The sequence below is a fragment of the Callithrix jacchus genome, chromosome 21, assembly GCF_049354715.1.
Source record: "Callithrix jacchus isolate 240 chromosome 21, calJac240_pri, whole genome shotgun sequence".
NCBI lineage: Eukaryota > Metazoa > Chordata > Mammalia > Primates > Cebidae > Callithrix > Callithrix jacchus.
In genome coordinates this window covers 11,769,531-11,787,421 of record NC_133522.1, presented here as the reverse complement: position 1 = coordinate 11,787,421, position 17,891 = coordinate 11,769,531, and the positions used below count along the sequence as shown (strand labels likewise).

At 35.7% G+C, this 17,891-nt stretch overlaps 1 non-coding gene across 1 annotated transcript; it reads left to right on the top strand.

The window, feature by feature from the left end:
- Positions 1-601: 601 nt before the first annotated feature.
- Positions 602-742, top strand: LOC118150036 (U4 spliceosomal RNA). The gene has a single exon (XR_004737798.2). It is a non-coding gene; the product is annotated as a U4 spliceosomal RNA (small nuclear RNA).
- Positions 743-17,891: the final 17,149 nt, after the last annotated feature.

Sequence of the window (17,891 nt, the reverse complement as noted above, 5' to 3'; positions counted from 1 at the left end):
CCTAATCAGGGAAAGAAAGATTCCCAACTTCCTTTGTTGAGGATGTGAAGCTGTCTTAACTGTATTTCTGATATTACTTCTTAATATTTTGGGGGAAATATAAACAATTAACAAGGGATAAAATACAGAGTAAAAGAAGAGTCATTTAATATGAGCACCTGCATCCAAATACAATGGAATTAAACTACTGTGTAAAATTTCAAATTGCATGTGCAGATATGAACTAATTATTTATTTTCTATAATTAATTTTGAGTTTTATGTCTATTCTGAGCTCTTTTCTTTTAGAAGAAAATGTCATTATTACCTCATTTCTTGTTTCCTTAGTCATTTCAGATGTAAACTGACAATTCAGAATTTTACCTTAACCACAAATATAAAATTATTTTTGAGTCTTCTGTCTTTGCTGTCGCTCTCATATCTTGAAGACCCATTCTAGGGCCATGAGATGCATGGCTGCTGTGCCCTAAAGTACTACTCACCTATGACTATTCGATTGCTTCTATGACATTCTGATGTGAGAAACTCAGGGAGAAAACACTGCTCAGAGTACCAGATGAGAAGTTCATAACAGATTATATTACTATCAAATTACTAATTGTAGCTTTGTGCAGTGGCAGCATCGTCGCCAATGAGGTTTATCCGAGGTGCGATTATTGCTAATTGAAAGCTTTTCCCAATACCCCGCCGTGACGATTTGCAATACAGTCGGCACTGGCGATTTTTGACAGTCTCTACAGAGACTGATATAAAAAAGTTAAAAAAAAATACTAATTGTGTCCAGATGTTTAATATTTTTACACCTTTGGATATAACTTCATATTTAGTATACGGATAAGGTAGAGAAACGCTTTATAAAAACCCATCTCAACATCTACTTCCTGTTCAGTAGGCCAGTGTCTAGGTTGGAGAGGCAGAGAAGAGTTTTAAGCAAAATGGAATGGGGGAGTGAGAACTGGCTTTTCCTAATAAAATATTCTATTCAAATCTCTTTGTCTTACATTTAGACTATGGGTTTTATCTTAAAGTCTAAAATGCATTAATTTTGTCGTTTAGTGAAAAACTCATTTTAGAGGGAATTATAACCTTATATATTACTGCTCAGAGGAAAGCCAGGGGTTTAAAAGAACATGCAGATAAATGTTCTGTAACTATCCACAAATATTTCAATATTTCATCCAGAAGAGAGTAAAAGAAAGCTGAACTAATTCACGAGATTTTGGTTTACTGAAATTTCATGTTTCAGAGACTATGCAAGGAAGGGAAAACCCTTGATGATTTATTTTTAACCTTCTAGGTGTACAATTCTTGGTGTAATGTTTTAAGTAGAAAAAGATACCCATTTGAAACATCTGCCCACCTCAATATCTGAAAAGCAAAGCCTATTAATCAACCTGAAGTTTGACATGGCAGCTTTGGAATTTCCCACTGGCTGCAATGGGGTCAAGATCAATGACTTTCCCTGACTTTGTAGCTCTTTCAAAACTTGATCTCCATCTGCTCTTATCTCTTATTTTACCAGAGGCCATTATGCCTTAATTCCCAGCAGACTATGACTGAAAATGTTCTGGATTTTGGTATCTTTATGTAATGTGGCACCTTTTCCCTCATCTTACTGGGTTGCTCTAAGCTTTTATATTTTCTAGTAGCATTACAAAGAATCATACCATTTTATCCAAATCTGTTTCACTTTACCTCTAACTGAAACATTTCATAAATGTGCCAGGTCAAATTAATGGCTATGTATTCAATGTTTTAAGTTAAGGGCTATCCTAGTTTATTTTTACATTGCTATAAAGAGCTACCTGAGACTGAGTAGTTTATTGAAAAATTGGCCCACAGCTTCATAGGCTGTATAGAAAGCATGACCTGGGAAACCTCAGGAAACTTACAATTACAGATGAAGGTGAAGGGAAGGCAAGCCCATTTTTACATGGTGACAGGAGAGAGACAGCAGAGGAGGAAGTGTTATAAACTTTCAAAAATCAGATCTCATGAGAATTCACTCACTATCACAAGAACAGCAAAGGGGAAATCCACCCCCATGATCCAGTCACTTCCCACCAGGCCGCTCCCCCAGTACTGGGGATTACAATCCAACATGAGATTTGGGTGGGGACACAGAGCCTAACCATATTAAGTCATGCAAATCAATTTTGCCACTTAAAGAATACATATGTAGGTATAACTATGTAGTCTAAATTTCTCTAAATCTTATTTTATCAACACCCTGTTTATCTCTGTTAGAAACTAAAGTAATTGGTTTTACAAAACCCCTTCATATTTTACTCATTGGCATGAGTTTCAGTTACAACAATTTTGCTGTGTTCAATTAATGTCTTTTAAGAATTTAGCATTTATAATGCTTGAGGACTGCAGCATGAGACAATAATACAAAAGAGTAATAGCAGAGAAGTACATAATTTTATTTGATTGTTTTGCTTTCCCAAACTGAAAAGCTCTACATTTGGCCAGAATCATTTAAATTTGGGATTTCTACCATAATAATATGCTGGTCATGGTTTAGCTAGTCAAGAGCTTGACAGCAGGCTTTGTTAAAAGGTCAGAATTTCAGCAAGTAGTTAACATTTTTGTCTACATTTTCATGTCTTTTATTTATTTTCTTCTTATTCTAAACCATCTGTTTTTCTAGCAGAAGCCAAGAGGATAAATAAGATTATTTTACCGAATGACAACCCCCAAATGTCATGAAATTGCAGAATTGTATTAATACTGCAAACCTAAGAACTTGGGGTATAAGAAAATAACAAGATAACTAGAAAACATGGAGAAGTTTGAAACATAGTATCAGAAGATCTGTCTTAAATTACTAAAACTCAAGGTACATATCAGGGCTGTTAAAGCATAAATAACCTCATTGTTCAATAAAAGTGACAGTGAGGACCATCCTGGTCAACATGGTGAAACCCCGTCTCTACTCAAAATTACAAAAAATTAGCTGGGCACAGTGGCACGTGCCCGTAATCCCAGCTACTCAGGAGGCTAAGGCAGGACAATTGCCTGAACCCAGGGGATGGAGGTCGCGGTGAGCCGAGATTGCGCCATTGCACTCCAGCCTGGGTAACAAGAGCGAAACTCCGTCTCAAAAAAAAAAAAAAAAAAAAAAAAAAAGTGACAGTGAGGTGCTTTCTCTACAGTGAAGTGTGACCTCAGCTTCCTAGTCAATAATCTAGTCTACATTAACTAGAAGCAATATCCAGCTACACTTTGGAAATGTATTAGGTATCTTTACCAGATTTTGAAGTCACAAAATTCTATTTGCTAATGTGGAAAACAGGATTTATGAATGTAAGACTTCATCGGTTTAAACAGAGTTGAATATTTTGACTAAGATTTCCATTTCTGAGGCCCATATGATTTAGTATTGGGCCTGGGCCAACAAGGTAACACACACTTGGCTCACAGCAAAGACTGATGTATGTCACACATTGGCTTTCACAGAAAGGCTCTTCCAGCAGAACACATAGCATGGCACACAATTCAACTTTCTGTGCCTCTTTTTCGTCTTTCTTAAAAAATGGTCTGGTTCTTTGTGCACGTGTGTGTTTGTTTCCCTAATGTGCAAGGGCATCCTGTAACTGTGCAGTTCTGCGAAGCTCTGCTTGTGTACCAATGACAGCAAAAGTTTACTTAGATTCAGGGCTGGTTGTCCAAGACTTGCTTTTTTTTCTAATGGAAGACAAGTAAGGTTATTTTTCTAAGTAACTTGAACTTCTCATCAAAAGCTGCTTATTTATTGTGCTTCATGTGCTAATCTGTTATGTATTGGGTAGATTTGCATTTCCTTAGTAACAAACCTATTTATTTACTGGAAATGAAAATATTTTCTTTTTGGTTTAAAATATTTACTTCCATTATCTTTCAAAAGTCATTACATCTTTTCAAGAATTATCTGGTTCCCATATCAATGAAGTACATGACCAGTTTCCCAGCAGATTAACCAAATTAGATCACTTCATTAAAATAATGCAATAAAATAAGTATATCTTAAGCTCATATGGTTTGATTGATAGATATATATTACAAATATAGGCATATAGTAATTTAAGGCTTTTATTTACAAGAAGGACATCTTCCTGGTCATTATCTTGCAAAAGTAAATCAAAAATTATAAATATTTTACTTCAGAAACCTCTTCACTGCATCTTTCTTTAGTAACCAACAGACTGTGTAAGATAAATGCCACATCCTATTTAATAATCATTTTTAAATAGATATTATGTTTAATTTTTGTATGATGCTGTTCTTAATTTAGATAAATGTAATGGTGGTAGTATGATAATTTAATTTTCAGGCTATAAAACTATCAATTGTTAATAAAATTTGAATTTGAATTTGTGGTACTACTTTCTTTAGATTTATTATTATATTAATTATATTAGTATAAAATTCATAGTGGTTGAGAAAAATGAACATGTTGAAGTTTAATTATAGCTTTTTTAATTATAACTTCAATTTTCTTAAATATAGAAATCATCAGATTATAAAAAAAAATTTAGAGGGTTTTATGTTAATTTTTAGTTTCTAATATACAATATGGGTCATATTTTTGTTGAAATGGTAGTTTTGAAGGTTTAACATTCTTTCTCATAAATTACTTACTTGAACACAAAAAGAGAAACTTTCTCATTCTCAAAAATACATCTAAATGAGAATATTTTAATAAAAAACTCAGCATGACATTATTATTGCTATGGGATAATGTTTTTGCCACTATCTTATAGATAACAACTTGCCCTTCTTACCTTTTTTCTGCCATCCATTTTATTGGCTAACTTGAAGTTACTATATACACTCTATTTAAAGCTGGAGAAACTATTCTTAATTATCATTATTAGAAAACCAGATTTTAAAGGGAACGGCAATACTTTACCATCTGCAAATCTACTCTAGCTGTGAAAATATATCTGTGGATAACACTACTATAGAGTATTTCAATTATCTCAGGAGATAGGTTTTGGTCAACGGAGATCTGTTTATTCAGTCTCAGACACTTTAAATTAGTTCAGAATATATACAGTTACTCTACATAAAATATTATAGAAAACAAAATTCAATGTGAAAGAAAGTTCTATTTTAAGAGATGTTAGTATGATGCAAATTAATTGACTACAATGTGTGAATTAAAAGTATCTGACGATGAGAATAATAGAATTGATTATAAAATGCCCAGCAGAGCAGTAAAATACATCATGTTGCTATGAAGATAAAGACAAAACAAGCAAAGTCTGCAGAGATGGGAATAGATAAACATGTAACACTGACTTCTTGGAGCAATTAAGGATGTGGAGAGTTCCACTGAAAACAACCATACTTATTCTGTGCTTGCCATGGTACCCTTGGCTCTGTGTTTCCTGGCAACACAGTCTTTTGAGAATCCTGTTGGGTACAAAACTGGTGTTAAGCAATCTTCCATGACTAACAACCTGGCTCTGTTTCTTGTAGATGGGCTAAAAGAAAAGCTAAACCCACACACTTGCCCACAAAACTAGAAATTGAAAGTTGTCATTTTTTTTCTTGCTGTTGCTATTTGTGACATATACAAAGTAAATACTTCTGAACGAATAAAGAAAAAAACGTTTTGTGTGTGTGTATGTGTGTGTGCCTGTGTGGAGGAAAAGTAATTATCACATGAAAGGCATACATTATAAATGTGAATGTTTGTGATAAGTGTCCAGTGTACTTAAGTTGTGCATAAAATATTAATTTAAAGTTTACTATTATAGTAACTGCTATGGTCTGAATATTCCTCTCCCCAAATTTCATATATTGAAATCCAAAACATCCAAGTGATAGACTCAATGAGAACACACCATCTATGAGCCAAGAAACAGGTTTTCGCCAGACATTGAATCTGCCTGTACCTTGATCCTGGACTTCACAGCCCCTAGAACTATAAAAAATGAATTTCTGTTGTTTCAAAGCTGTCCAGTATATGATAAATTGTTCTATGAGCCAGAATACACTAAAAGCAACTAAATATGCACTTATACATTAGTGTCACAAGGGCAACATATTAAAAGACAAGTATTTGTTTTTAAAAGCTTTATTATAATATTTAATAAATATATGCCTAATGAATACATCAGCATTACATATTTTTTTCACTAAGATTTGCATTTGTGCAAAAGCATTTAACATCAATTTAATTTTTGCATGTAAATTTTCAATAAAATTAAAATCATGAAAAATGATATTTATGGATGGCTTCCTGAAGTCTGCACAGTTCATCTTAAATGAATTTTATAATTTTATATATACAGAAACGAAGATTTCTCATATCTATGTCGTCTGTTTTTGAAAAATTCAATATATGACTATTACTTTTGCATTATTCCCTGAATTGGTACTCAGTGTCACTATAGCATTTGAGCATAGAAATCATGGTTATATTTGTAGTAAGAATAATTTCGCAACAATTACAGGTGGGAGCAGTATGAACTATTTATGAAGATGAAGAAGAGACCCCTCATCACTCTTTAATTCTCAGAAAGCCATGTTTATTCCAATCAAATGGATAGATACTATGAATCCTTTGGTCAACCATGAAACATTCTATAATGTTACCTCCGTTCTGACCAGTTAGGAGCTCAAGGAAAAATGTGGGCCTTATTTCAATGACATAGTACTTAGGGTATGCATGTTTAACAAACTAATCACATGGCGCTCTCTCTCTCTCTCTCTCTCTCTCTCTCTCTCTCTCTCTCTCTCTCTCTCTCTCTCTCTCTCTCTCTCTCTCTCATCTTGTTCTGTCACCCAGACTGGAGTGTACCAGTGTGATCTCATCTCACTGCAGCCTTAGCCTCCTGGGTTCAGGTTCAATGAATTCTCCTGCCTCAGCCTACCAAATAGCTGGAACTACAGGTACGGGCCAGCATGCCCAGCTACTTTTTGTATTTTTAGTATAGATGGGGCTTGCATTTGGTCAGCCTGGTCTGTAACTCCTGATCCCAGGTGATTTGCCAGCCTCAGTCTTCCAAAGTGCTGGGATCACAGGCTTGAGCCACCACACCTGGGCCACATTGACTTTCTTAATATATTTCTGTCTCTGCATCTCTGCATCTCTGGTAGGTACCTCAGATTCTTTACCAGAATGACACATAATATAAATAATAAATAAATACATATATAAATATATTTTAGACAGTAAGTTTTCAGTAAATATTGAATTGAATCAATGAGCAGGTTTCTAAAATTATCTATGGTGTCTTAAAGGGTAAATTTACTCACTAAAGAATTTGAAGACAAAAAGACCTTCAGATTAAGACGCACTGGAAAAAAAGTGCACTCAATAGATTTTTTTTCCTTACCCTTCCATGCGATATTATTTATATAAAAATCACTTTATACATTTTAAAACTTCCAGTTATTCAAAAACAAAATAATCTGTAGATAATATGTATATTATACAAATTTAGGGGAAAGATAAATGTAGTTTACAAAGCAGCTAGCAATCCAATTTGGGCTCACTCAATGCTATAATTCTTAGAGAGTATTTCACGTTCCCATTTACATTGTTATGTTGCAGTTAGGGAACTTTGCATAAGCAAATGATCTAGTATAGTAAAAAGAAAGAAACATTTGCTGGATTTCTGCTGTTTTGAATTCTTTCTGCCTGTTTGTATCTGTTTATTATCTCAATAATAGGGCTTAATCAATCATCTCAAAACACCATGGGTTAATGAAAAGAGGAAAAGATTGCTCTCATTCATGAATTTGTTGTCTGTACAGTTGGCTCATTCTGGCTGGGGTTATCTGTGGTCAATCTAACCTGCAGCTTGAGTCCAGGTCTCCACACGTCTCTCATGTTTCTTGGACAAACAGGCTGGTAAGCGTAGCTCTTTGTCCTTCCCATGTAATGGAAAAAAGCTCAAGATGATAAGCCCAATCATGCATGTAGACATCAAGTCTACCCAAAGTTCATGTTGATATATTATGTAAATATATCTTACATATGTTAAGTACATGTATATATATTTTATATTAACATTATATGGCTGGCTGGGTGAGAACTTAAGCTATCTTTATGGTAATAGAAATTTGTAATTTTTAAATGTTAAATATTTAATCTTTTGCCTTATGATTTTTTGCTTTTATATGCAAAGGTTGTCTCATGAAATATCCATATTTTCCTCTAATTATTTTATTATGTCATTTATTTTGGCACTTCTACAGCAGGAATGCCTTGAACATGTGTGTCATTGTAAGTCGTAATGTGATTTTGTAATATAGTTTTGAGCAATGTCAACTGACTGTGATATTGTTACAACTGTAAAAAAAATATATGGTGGTCTAGACAAAAAAAAAAAAAAAAAAAAGAAAAAACTCTTGAGAACAGTTTATACTGAATGTTCTTGAGCTCATCTTATTCCAGAGTCTTTATTTCTGTCAAAGTTCACTGATTACACAACCACCTAATAAAATCATACGACTATCACCAAAGTCATACGACTTCCCACCAAAGATGGGAAAGTACCCTCTTATCCTAATGAGAGAAATAGCAAACTCATGTGGCAAACAATACAGATAAATGGCCGGGCGCGGTGGCTCAAGCCTGTAATCCCAGCACTTTGGGAGGCCGAGGTGGGTGGATCACGAGGTCGAGAGATCGAGACCATCCTGGTCAACATGGTGAAACCCCGTCTCTACTAAAAATACAAAAATTAGCTGGGCATGGTGGTGCATGCCTGTAATCCCAGCTACTCGGAAGGCTGAGGCAGGAGAATTGCCTGAACCCGGGAGGCGGAGGTTGCGGTGAGCTGAGATCACATCATTGTGCCCCAGCCTGGGTAATAAGAGCGAAACTCTGTCTCAAAAAAAAAAAAAAAGAATACAGATAAATGAGAATTGAAGACTTGGGGTTAATACTATTGTTTTCCAGTGCCTTCTCCATTCATCACATTTAGTCACATCTCTCTCTTTCCCACACACAAAATACCTCCACCTCTTTCTCAAGTGCCCTCAGAGTTGTCATTCAATTATAATATTGGTGTCCAAGATACCAGGATGACTCAAAGTCCAGAATCCCATGACCAACACCAAGTGTGCACTCAAGTCCAAATTAAGGTAACACTGAAAACCACATTACACTAGATGTCAAATGCCTATGCATTTTTCCTTCAATACCAAAAGCAGGAAGGCAGAAGATTCTATTTGACTTTTAATGTTCAGAGCCAAGTAGAATAAAATCTTCAGAAGTACTGTTTTATGATACATGGTTTAGAGTATCTACTCACCAAAGCGTATTGAGTGATGTATTAGAGACATGTTAATACACATTTATTGGGTTTCAGTCAAGTTATTGAGTACATTGAAATGTAGTTTGAAGATAAAATTAATTCTGTTACAGTTAATATAACTCTAAGAGTTTTATATGAAAGGTGGGGGACAGGAAGAAAGATTTGTCAGTCATCAGACTGGGGATTTTTCTATTGGATATTTTTATGTCTTTCCTTCAGAAAAAAAGAAAAGACAAATGGACATCTAGAGGAATTAAAAAATATTTAAGTATGAAATATATATTACATTTGAGAGAGCTTTGTCCTGAGTAGCATGACCTAGCTCAGGAGAATGAGTCTGACTGAACAAACTTGCCTTGCTAAGGTAAAGATTGGGTATGAATAATCAGATTTTATGACTGTGCATAAGGAGAAAATAACTGTTTAAGTAGCATTTTAAAGGAATACATGTCAGCAAGGATCCTGTCCAAAATTGGGGACAGGATTGCATTCCTGAGAGGGAGGGCAAGGGTTATTTTAGGGGACCCAAAATCTGTTTGAGCCTATACTAATGTAGCTTTTGTATTCCCATCTGTTCTCTTAGGAAACTATCCTGAAAAACGATCCCAAGTGCTTTGGATTTCCTCAGATTAGTCTTAGTGGGTCCTCAGTGGAGGTTGATTTTTGCCTAAAATGATCATTCCCATTTTAATTTGCTAAGAGGCACATAGCAAATTCATCCTGGCGTTCTTATTATGAATCTTCACAAAGTTCCCTGTCCTTATTTATGGCAGATAAATACTTTTCCAGGGAGCAAAACATAAACGTGGAAAATTATCTTTATTACCCTTCTACCACCCTTTTATTTTCTTTTGGCTGAGAAGCTGTTTGCCCAGACCTACGGATCTCTTCTTTTTGACCTCTGCTTGTATCTCACCTTCTCTTTTTACAGAATAGGGCACTCTCCTCTCATCACCACCTTCTATTCCTTTGCCTTCATTTGTTTTTGTTTTTTTTTTTAGTGCAGTTCTCCCACCTGGCAGAAGGCCTATTTCCTGTTTATGGTATATGTCCCCACTTAGGCCTAAGCTTCATAAAAACGAAGCGTTTGTCTGCTTTGATTAATGGCTGTTCCTCAGTGACAGCAGTGTCTGCCCTTTTCGAACAAGTGAGTAAACTTTCTCCTTTCCTCTGTACAGAGGGTATATCTGAAATCTATGCTGAGAGATTCCATGTATTAAGCCTGAGCTATTATTTGTTCAGAGAGTACTTGCACAGTACCATGTGCATTTTGTTGGAATTCCAAATGATTATCAACAGCAATAATGTTTTAATACCTAAAGAAGAGCCTTAAATGGTGGGATTTCAAGAGAAAGAGAAAAATACATTTTGAATATGTTGGTGCTAAGTAAAGTTCTTCCTTTTTTGTGTAACTACATAGTGATAACTTGGGTAACTATGTAAAGAGAGGACAGTATCAGTTGTTTTAACTAGTATAATCCACCAAGTTATCTGATAAAGATATAAATGCTTATTCTTCTTGAGATTAAATTACCAGTAATGCAAGTAAAGAAAGGTGAGCTCGCCAACACCTATGTCAACACCTTATACTGTGCCTTTGAAATTATTGTGTGGCCATTCATTTTTAACATAATCATAAAAGTTAAGATTGATTAGTAAGCAAAGATAAAAATTATTTTTACATAATTGGATTACAATTAGAAGCCAATTAACTCTCTGATTATAATGAGACATCTGAGAATATATTAAATTATCTTATTAACTGACCTCTTATTTATTATGAAACAGATATGTAAAATTAAATGTTTAGAATCAATATACAATTATAAGAGAAATGTGTGTGTTTGAGTTTAGTTGCATTTAAGCTTTTGTAATTAGTTTAACTTGGAATATATACATGCATATATACACACATATATATAGGTGACTAGGTAAAATAATTTTCATCAAATCTCTGATTATTTATATGGGTTGCTTTAATTTTATTAGCAAAACATACCAGAAAATGCCACATACACTTATAATACAATTTTCCAGTTATAATAAACTCATAATATTTTAGGTGAAAAATAATAATCTTATTTATACATACATATTATAATATACAATGTGAAGGTCTACCAAAAATATCCATGACCGAGGTGTAATATACTAGCATATTAACACATTAAAGTAACTATTATTTTAAGTCACTACATTTGTGGTAATTACAGTATCAAGGGAATATTCACATATATATATATATACACACACACACATATACACACACACACACACACACACACACAGTATAAATATATTTTACAGTATCCTGGAAAAGATATAGTTAGATAAAGGAAATAGGGATAGCCAATGGGCAGGAATTGCTATTTTTTTTAAAAGAATAATAATGAAAAGAAGTAATGATTAAAAAGTTATTTGGCAAAGTGAGATTTGAGTATCATCTGGACTGAAGGTAAAGGGTAAGCCTTGAGCAGATCTGGGACAAAGGCATTTCAGGTGATGGACTTGAGATGAGGGAGGACCAGCCAGGAGCAAGTGAGCCTGGAACAGAGTAAGCCAAACACACAGTGGTAGGAAACAAAATTGGAGTGAAAAACAGGGTAAGTTTCTCATTATATGCTTTTTTCTTAAACATAAACTTGTAGAATACAATTAAAAGGACATACTACAAACACAAATTAAAAACAAACACAGAAGACTTACAAAATGGAAGCACAACATTAAAATATAAGTCAACGTACAAAATCAAATTTTTATAAATAGCAGAACAAACAGAGAGAAGAAAAGATCTATAGCAACGATATTTTGTTTATGAAAATTGCATGGACAAGAAAGAATAGTTTTTGAACCAGTCTTGGTCCAGGAATTTGATTCTGAATTGTTCTGATATCTATGGACCATTTAAAAATTTCTTTTTTCCTGAAAGCAACTGGAAGCCACTGTAAGGCCTCCAGTGTTGTTTCTGAGTTTACATTTTAGAAGTAATATTCTGACTACTCTGTGGAGAATAAATCATAGGGGCAGATCTGAACGCAGTCAAAGCACCAAGGAGGTTATTAAAATAATTCAAAGAAAGAGTGACAGATGTATTAACTAGGGGTCACAGGGGTAAGACATGTTGAAATTCTGAACAAACACTGAAGATAAGGCCAACGGAATTTACAGGTGACCTTTGTTTAAGATAGAAAATATGGAGTAAAATTAAAGATATATAACGGGGCTGGGCGGGGTGGCTTATGCCAGTAATCTCACCACTTTGGGAGGCTGAGGTAGGTGGATCACGAGGTCAAGAGATGGAGACCATTCTGACCAACATGGTGAAATCCCTTCTCTACTAAAAATACAAAAATTAGTTGGGTGTGGTGGTGCATGCCTGTAATTGCAGCTACTTGGGAGGCTGAGGGAGGAGAATTGCTTAAACCCGCGAGGCGGAGGTTTCAGTGAGCCAACATCGTGCCACTGAACTCCAGCCTGAGCGAAAGAGCAAGACTCCATCTCAAAATAAATAAATAAATAAAGTTTTTGAGATCTGAGGTCTGAGCATGCTGAAATATGCAGCTACCATTTCCTTAGGAAAATTGGAGGTAGAGTAGATTGAGGGGTAAGATGAGTCAAGAGTTTAATTTTAATGTTTAAAATAGTATTACATTTTTATTGCTCTTTAAAAAATTATTGAAAATTCATAACACCAATATTTCATTACCTCACAGTTTGGGCAAGTCAGAAGTCTGGGCTTGACTTAGTAGGAATCTCTGCTCAGGGTCTCACAGGGCAGAAATCAAGGAGTCAACCACACTGAGGTCTCATCTGGAGCTCAGTGTCTTTAAAAGTTTATCCAGGTTGTTGGCAGGATTCTATTCCTTGAAGTTATAGAAATGAGTTCATGCTTTCTGGCTGGCTGTTAATCAGAGATTGTTCTCAGCTCCTGTAGGCCACATGCTGTTGTTCCATGCGGGTGTTCCTCTCTATAACATAACAGTTCTTTGTTCAAAGCCAGCTGGAGATTCCCTCTAGTCAACTACCAAGGAATTCTCTGTAAAGTAACATAATCGTGAAGAGACTATCCTAGCACCTTGATAACATGACATAACCTAATCAAGGGAGAAACCAATCTATTATGCTGGCAAGTACCTATAGAGTCATGGGGAGAGAATTATCTATGGCATATACACTGGGGACTGGAAATTTTGGGGATCATTTCAGAATTTCATATACCACACTTATTTAATATCTGAGTGGAGCCATCAGGTAAACTGTAAAATATAGAAGCCTGGAATTTAGAGAAGGGTCTGTGTTGGAGGTTCACGTTTGAACCTTTGTTGGTTATTCGATACTTACATCCTCTTCTCCCCATACACATTCTCATTTTTGCTGTCTTAATCTATGTCACACGAGACAACATTTATAGAAAATATGTTCTGGGTTTCTTTACCCTCGGATTCCAACCTTTCTTCAACCAATGGAAAGCAACAGTTTTTCAAATGTCAGAGAACTTGATATGTCTCTCAAGTTGACTTCCAAGCCTTTATTGCCAAAGCTCCTTTTGGGTTAGTCCTCTTCCGTAATTACGACACCACCTTTGTGAAAAGTGTAACAGTGAGAAAGTAACTACAGTGAGAGATTTAAAATAACAAACTCCATCTTGCCTTCAATCTTCAAACATCCCTTGGTCATTCCTAGGTGTAGACTGAACTAACTTTGGGAGGAATTTAGTTTATAGTTCAACTTTAAAACAAAGATCATAAGTGCCCCTCCCAGAAACAAATCCCCTCCTTGCTTGGGGACAAGACCTCCTTTGTAAAACTAACAAATCAGTCACAACATTAGAAATTATGGCTCAGGAGTCATTCAACCAGAGGCCACAAGATTCCTAACTTCACCCATTGCTCCTATGAATAACGTTACCATTGTAAGAGCTGAGATTGCTTTTTGAGGTCTTTTTCAGAACCTGCATGCATAAAGTTACCTGGCACCACCCGGACCAGTAAACTGGCTCATCTGATCTTGTGGTCCCCATGCAGAAATTGACTCAGAACAAGAGAACAGCTTCAACTCCCAATGATTTCATCCCCAATGCTACTGATCAGCACTATCCATTCCCTAGCCCCTGCCTGCCAAAGAGTATTTTTCAAACCCTAGCCTAAATTAGTTCAACCATTCTGGAAGACAGTGTGGCAATTCTTCAGTGACCGAAAGACAGAAATACTGTACAACTCAGCAATCCCATTACTGAGTATATACCCAAAGCAATGTAAGTCATTCTATTATGAAGACATATGCATGTGTATGTTCCCTGCAGGGCTATTCACAATAGAAAAGACATGGAATCAACCTAAATCCCAATCAGTGATAGACTGGATAAAGAAAATGTGACACACACACACACACACACACACACACACACACACACCCCGTGGAATACTATGCAGCCATAAAAAGGGAGCTGGAGGGGCCATTATTCTTATCAAACTAATGCAGGAACAGAGAAACAAATAGCACATGTTCTTGCTTATAAGTGGAAGTGAAATGTTGAGAACACATGGATACATAGAGGGGAATAACACATGGACACATAGAGGGGAATAACACACTGGGGCCTATTGGAGGGTGGAGGGTGGGAGGGGCGGGTGAGGATTAGGAAAATAATGAGTAGATAGTAGGCTTAACATCTGGGTGATGAAATAATCTATATAAATAATCCTTGTGATACATTTACCTATGCAACAAACGTGCATATGTACCCCTGCTGGTGTTACTCCTACTTATGTAGCAGACCTGCACAGGAACTTAAAAGATGAAAAAAAAAAAAAAAGAAAAAAAAAACACCCTAGCCTTCAAATTTTCAGGGAGGCAGATTTGAGTAAAAATTAAAGTTTGATCTCCCATTTAGGATGTTCTGCATGTATTAAACTCATTCTCTATTGCAATTCCCTTGTCTTGATAAATTAGTGCTATCTGAGCAGTGGGCAAGAACCCACTGGGGCGGTTACAGTTAGAATTTTTCCAAGGATTTGATAACACTATTGCTTCCCATTGCCCTTTGAGCCTAGGGTTAGCAACAGCTTTCCACCTCACTGGTGTTAGTTCCTGCCTGCTTCCCCATTCCCTTATCAGTTGATACATTCTCTTCACCACTTGATAAATAGTCTTTTGTTAAACTTTCTTTTGCTATCCTATGGAATCTGCCATCTCCCTTGATAATACTCTTAGTGGCACAGATATCAACAAACAGAGGAAAAAGAAAATAACTGGCTGAAATCATTTAACTCACTGAATTAAATGGAAGAAACAACACAGTTCTTATGTGAGCATGTCTCACATAAGGCTGGTATGTTAAAGCTGGATTTATTACTAGGTAGCAACACTTTCTAAAAAGCCTTACCCTAGGTCAATGCAAAGATTGTATCATATCTGTGATACAAAATAAATACATTCTAAACCCAGCTGAAGGACAGAGAAGTCACGCTATGAAAGGCTTAAAAATTCTTCATGGCCGGGTGCGGTGGCTCACGCCTATAATCCCGGCACTTTGGGAGGCCGACGCAGGTGGATCACAAGGTCAAGAGATCGAGACCATTCTGGTCAACAAGGTGAAACACCGTCTCTACTAAAAATACAAAAGTTAGCTGGGCATGGTGGCGCATGCCTGTAATCCCAGCTACTCGGGAGGCTGAGGCAGGAGAATTGCCTGAACCCAGGAGGTGGAGGTTGCGGTGAGTCGAGATGGCGCCATTGCACTCCAGCCTGGGTAACAAGAGCGAAACTCCATCTCAAAATAAATAAATAAATAAATAAATTCTTCATATTAGTAAATCGTATACATCTTTAGAACAGATATTGGGTTAAAGTGTGTTAGATGAGGAAAACATATAGAGATGAGCCCCCAGAAGACACAAGAACACATATTCAAGGAGAAGGGCAAAAGAGAAAGTGACAGTAGCAGTATATAAAACGTGTGTTTTTATGACCAGTCCTCAGACTGGCAATCATGTAAAAGTGCACTGAGATTTAAAGGGTACTCTCAACAAACCCTAAATCACTTTGAATAAGATCCCATTCAAGTTGCTGTCTTAGTATCAATATGGCAATATCTAGAATAACATAGTAATTCACAACCTAACAAATTGAATTTTAATTTCAACCAAAACAAATGTTTCCCAACTTCTGCAAGAATATTCCCAGACACTTGAGAGAAGAGAGCTTTAATAACACTATCGTGCAAGGAGAATGGTGTAACTAGATCAGTTCAACATGGTGGTTATAAGAGAGTGGAATTGTTGTGAATTCCAAGATCCCCATGTAATCTCTGTGCAGATTTATTGCTTGATATCTATGAGCCTTTAGTTATGCAAAATAAAAATAATATTATCTCAATATTCTGTTGTGAAGATTATATAAGTTCAAGTATGTCAAGTGTTAGGTACATGTTAGACATTCAACAATATTTTTTCTTCCTCAGTTTTTTTACTTAAAATCGTAACAAATAAAACTCAAACTAAACTCGATACAAAAAAATTAGTCTTAGATATTTGTGATAATTTCTGCTTGCAATATATTCTATACAATATACAATTTTATAGCAATAATATACATAACCTTTTGTATAAATGTTTTATTTGAAAAGGATATTAGAAGCATGTGCCTTGGGTCAGCACTGTGATATTAAGAAAACAAAAAGCACTTGATACTAATTTAAATTTAGAATAATATTTTTACCAGTTGACATTTCAGGCTTTAGTAAGAACTGAAATGGATTCACTTTTTTTGGGTTGCAGGTAGCATGTATGGGATCACAGATCAGAATAGAAATCACAGTGAACCCAATGGCAGCTACTACAGTCGTGGCACAGAAGCTGTTAAATCCATTCTACTCCCCAAATGCTTCATGTTACCTCCAAACATTTTTTCAGACTACAAATAATCAGAATAAACCTATGGGCAAATTTTGTTAACTTTTTAAAAATTATACTTTGAGTTCTGGGGTGCAAGTGCAGAATGTGCAGGTTTGTTACATAGGTGCACACTTGCCATGGTGGTTTGCTGCACCTATCAACCTGTGATCTATATTAGGTATTTCTCCCAATGATATCCCTGCCCCCAATGCCACCCCCCCACAGGCCCCAGTGTATGATGTTGCCCACCCCCCACCCCGTGTCCATGTGTTCTCATTGTTCAAGTCTCACTAATGAGTGACAACATTTTATAATGTAGAATTAGAGCCTTCTGAAAATTCTTTAATGTGTCTCCTCTACACACATTAAGTACTGGTATAGAAAAATTACTAGTGTACAAACATACTCCTTTAGGAAAATTAGTGTCATTGATGGCAATTCTGAGCACAGAAAGTGCTGCCCTACAGTAAGAAAGGCTATTTTCTTTGTTCACTTTTCTTTTCCATATCACTGAGTAAACCAATACAATAGAAAGACACAATGTATTCACAGCTTCTAAGGGTTGAAAGTTAAAGTGTCCAGGATCATCACAAATGTTTTATCATTCTGTCACATTCTAAATGCTGTCATATGGCCTAAGTTTATTTTTTTAATACAAATTGGGTCTTAATTTTCCTGTAGTTTGAAATAGGAGCAAAATAAACTTCTACTGGTCTTTTGAAAGTCACTCTGGCCTT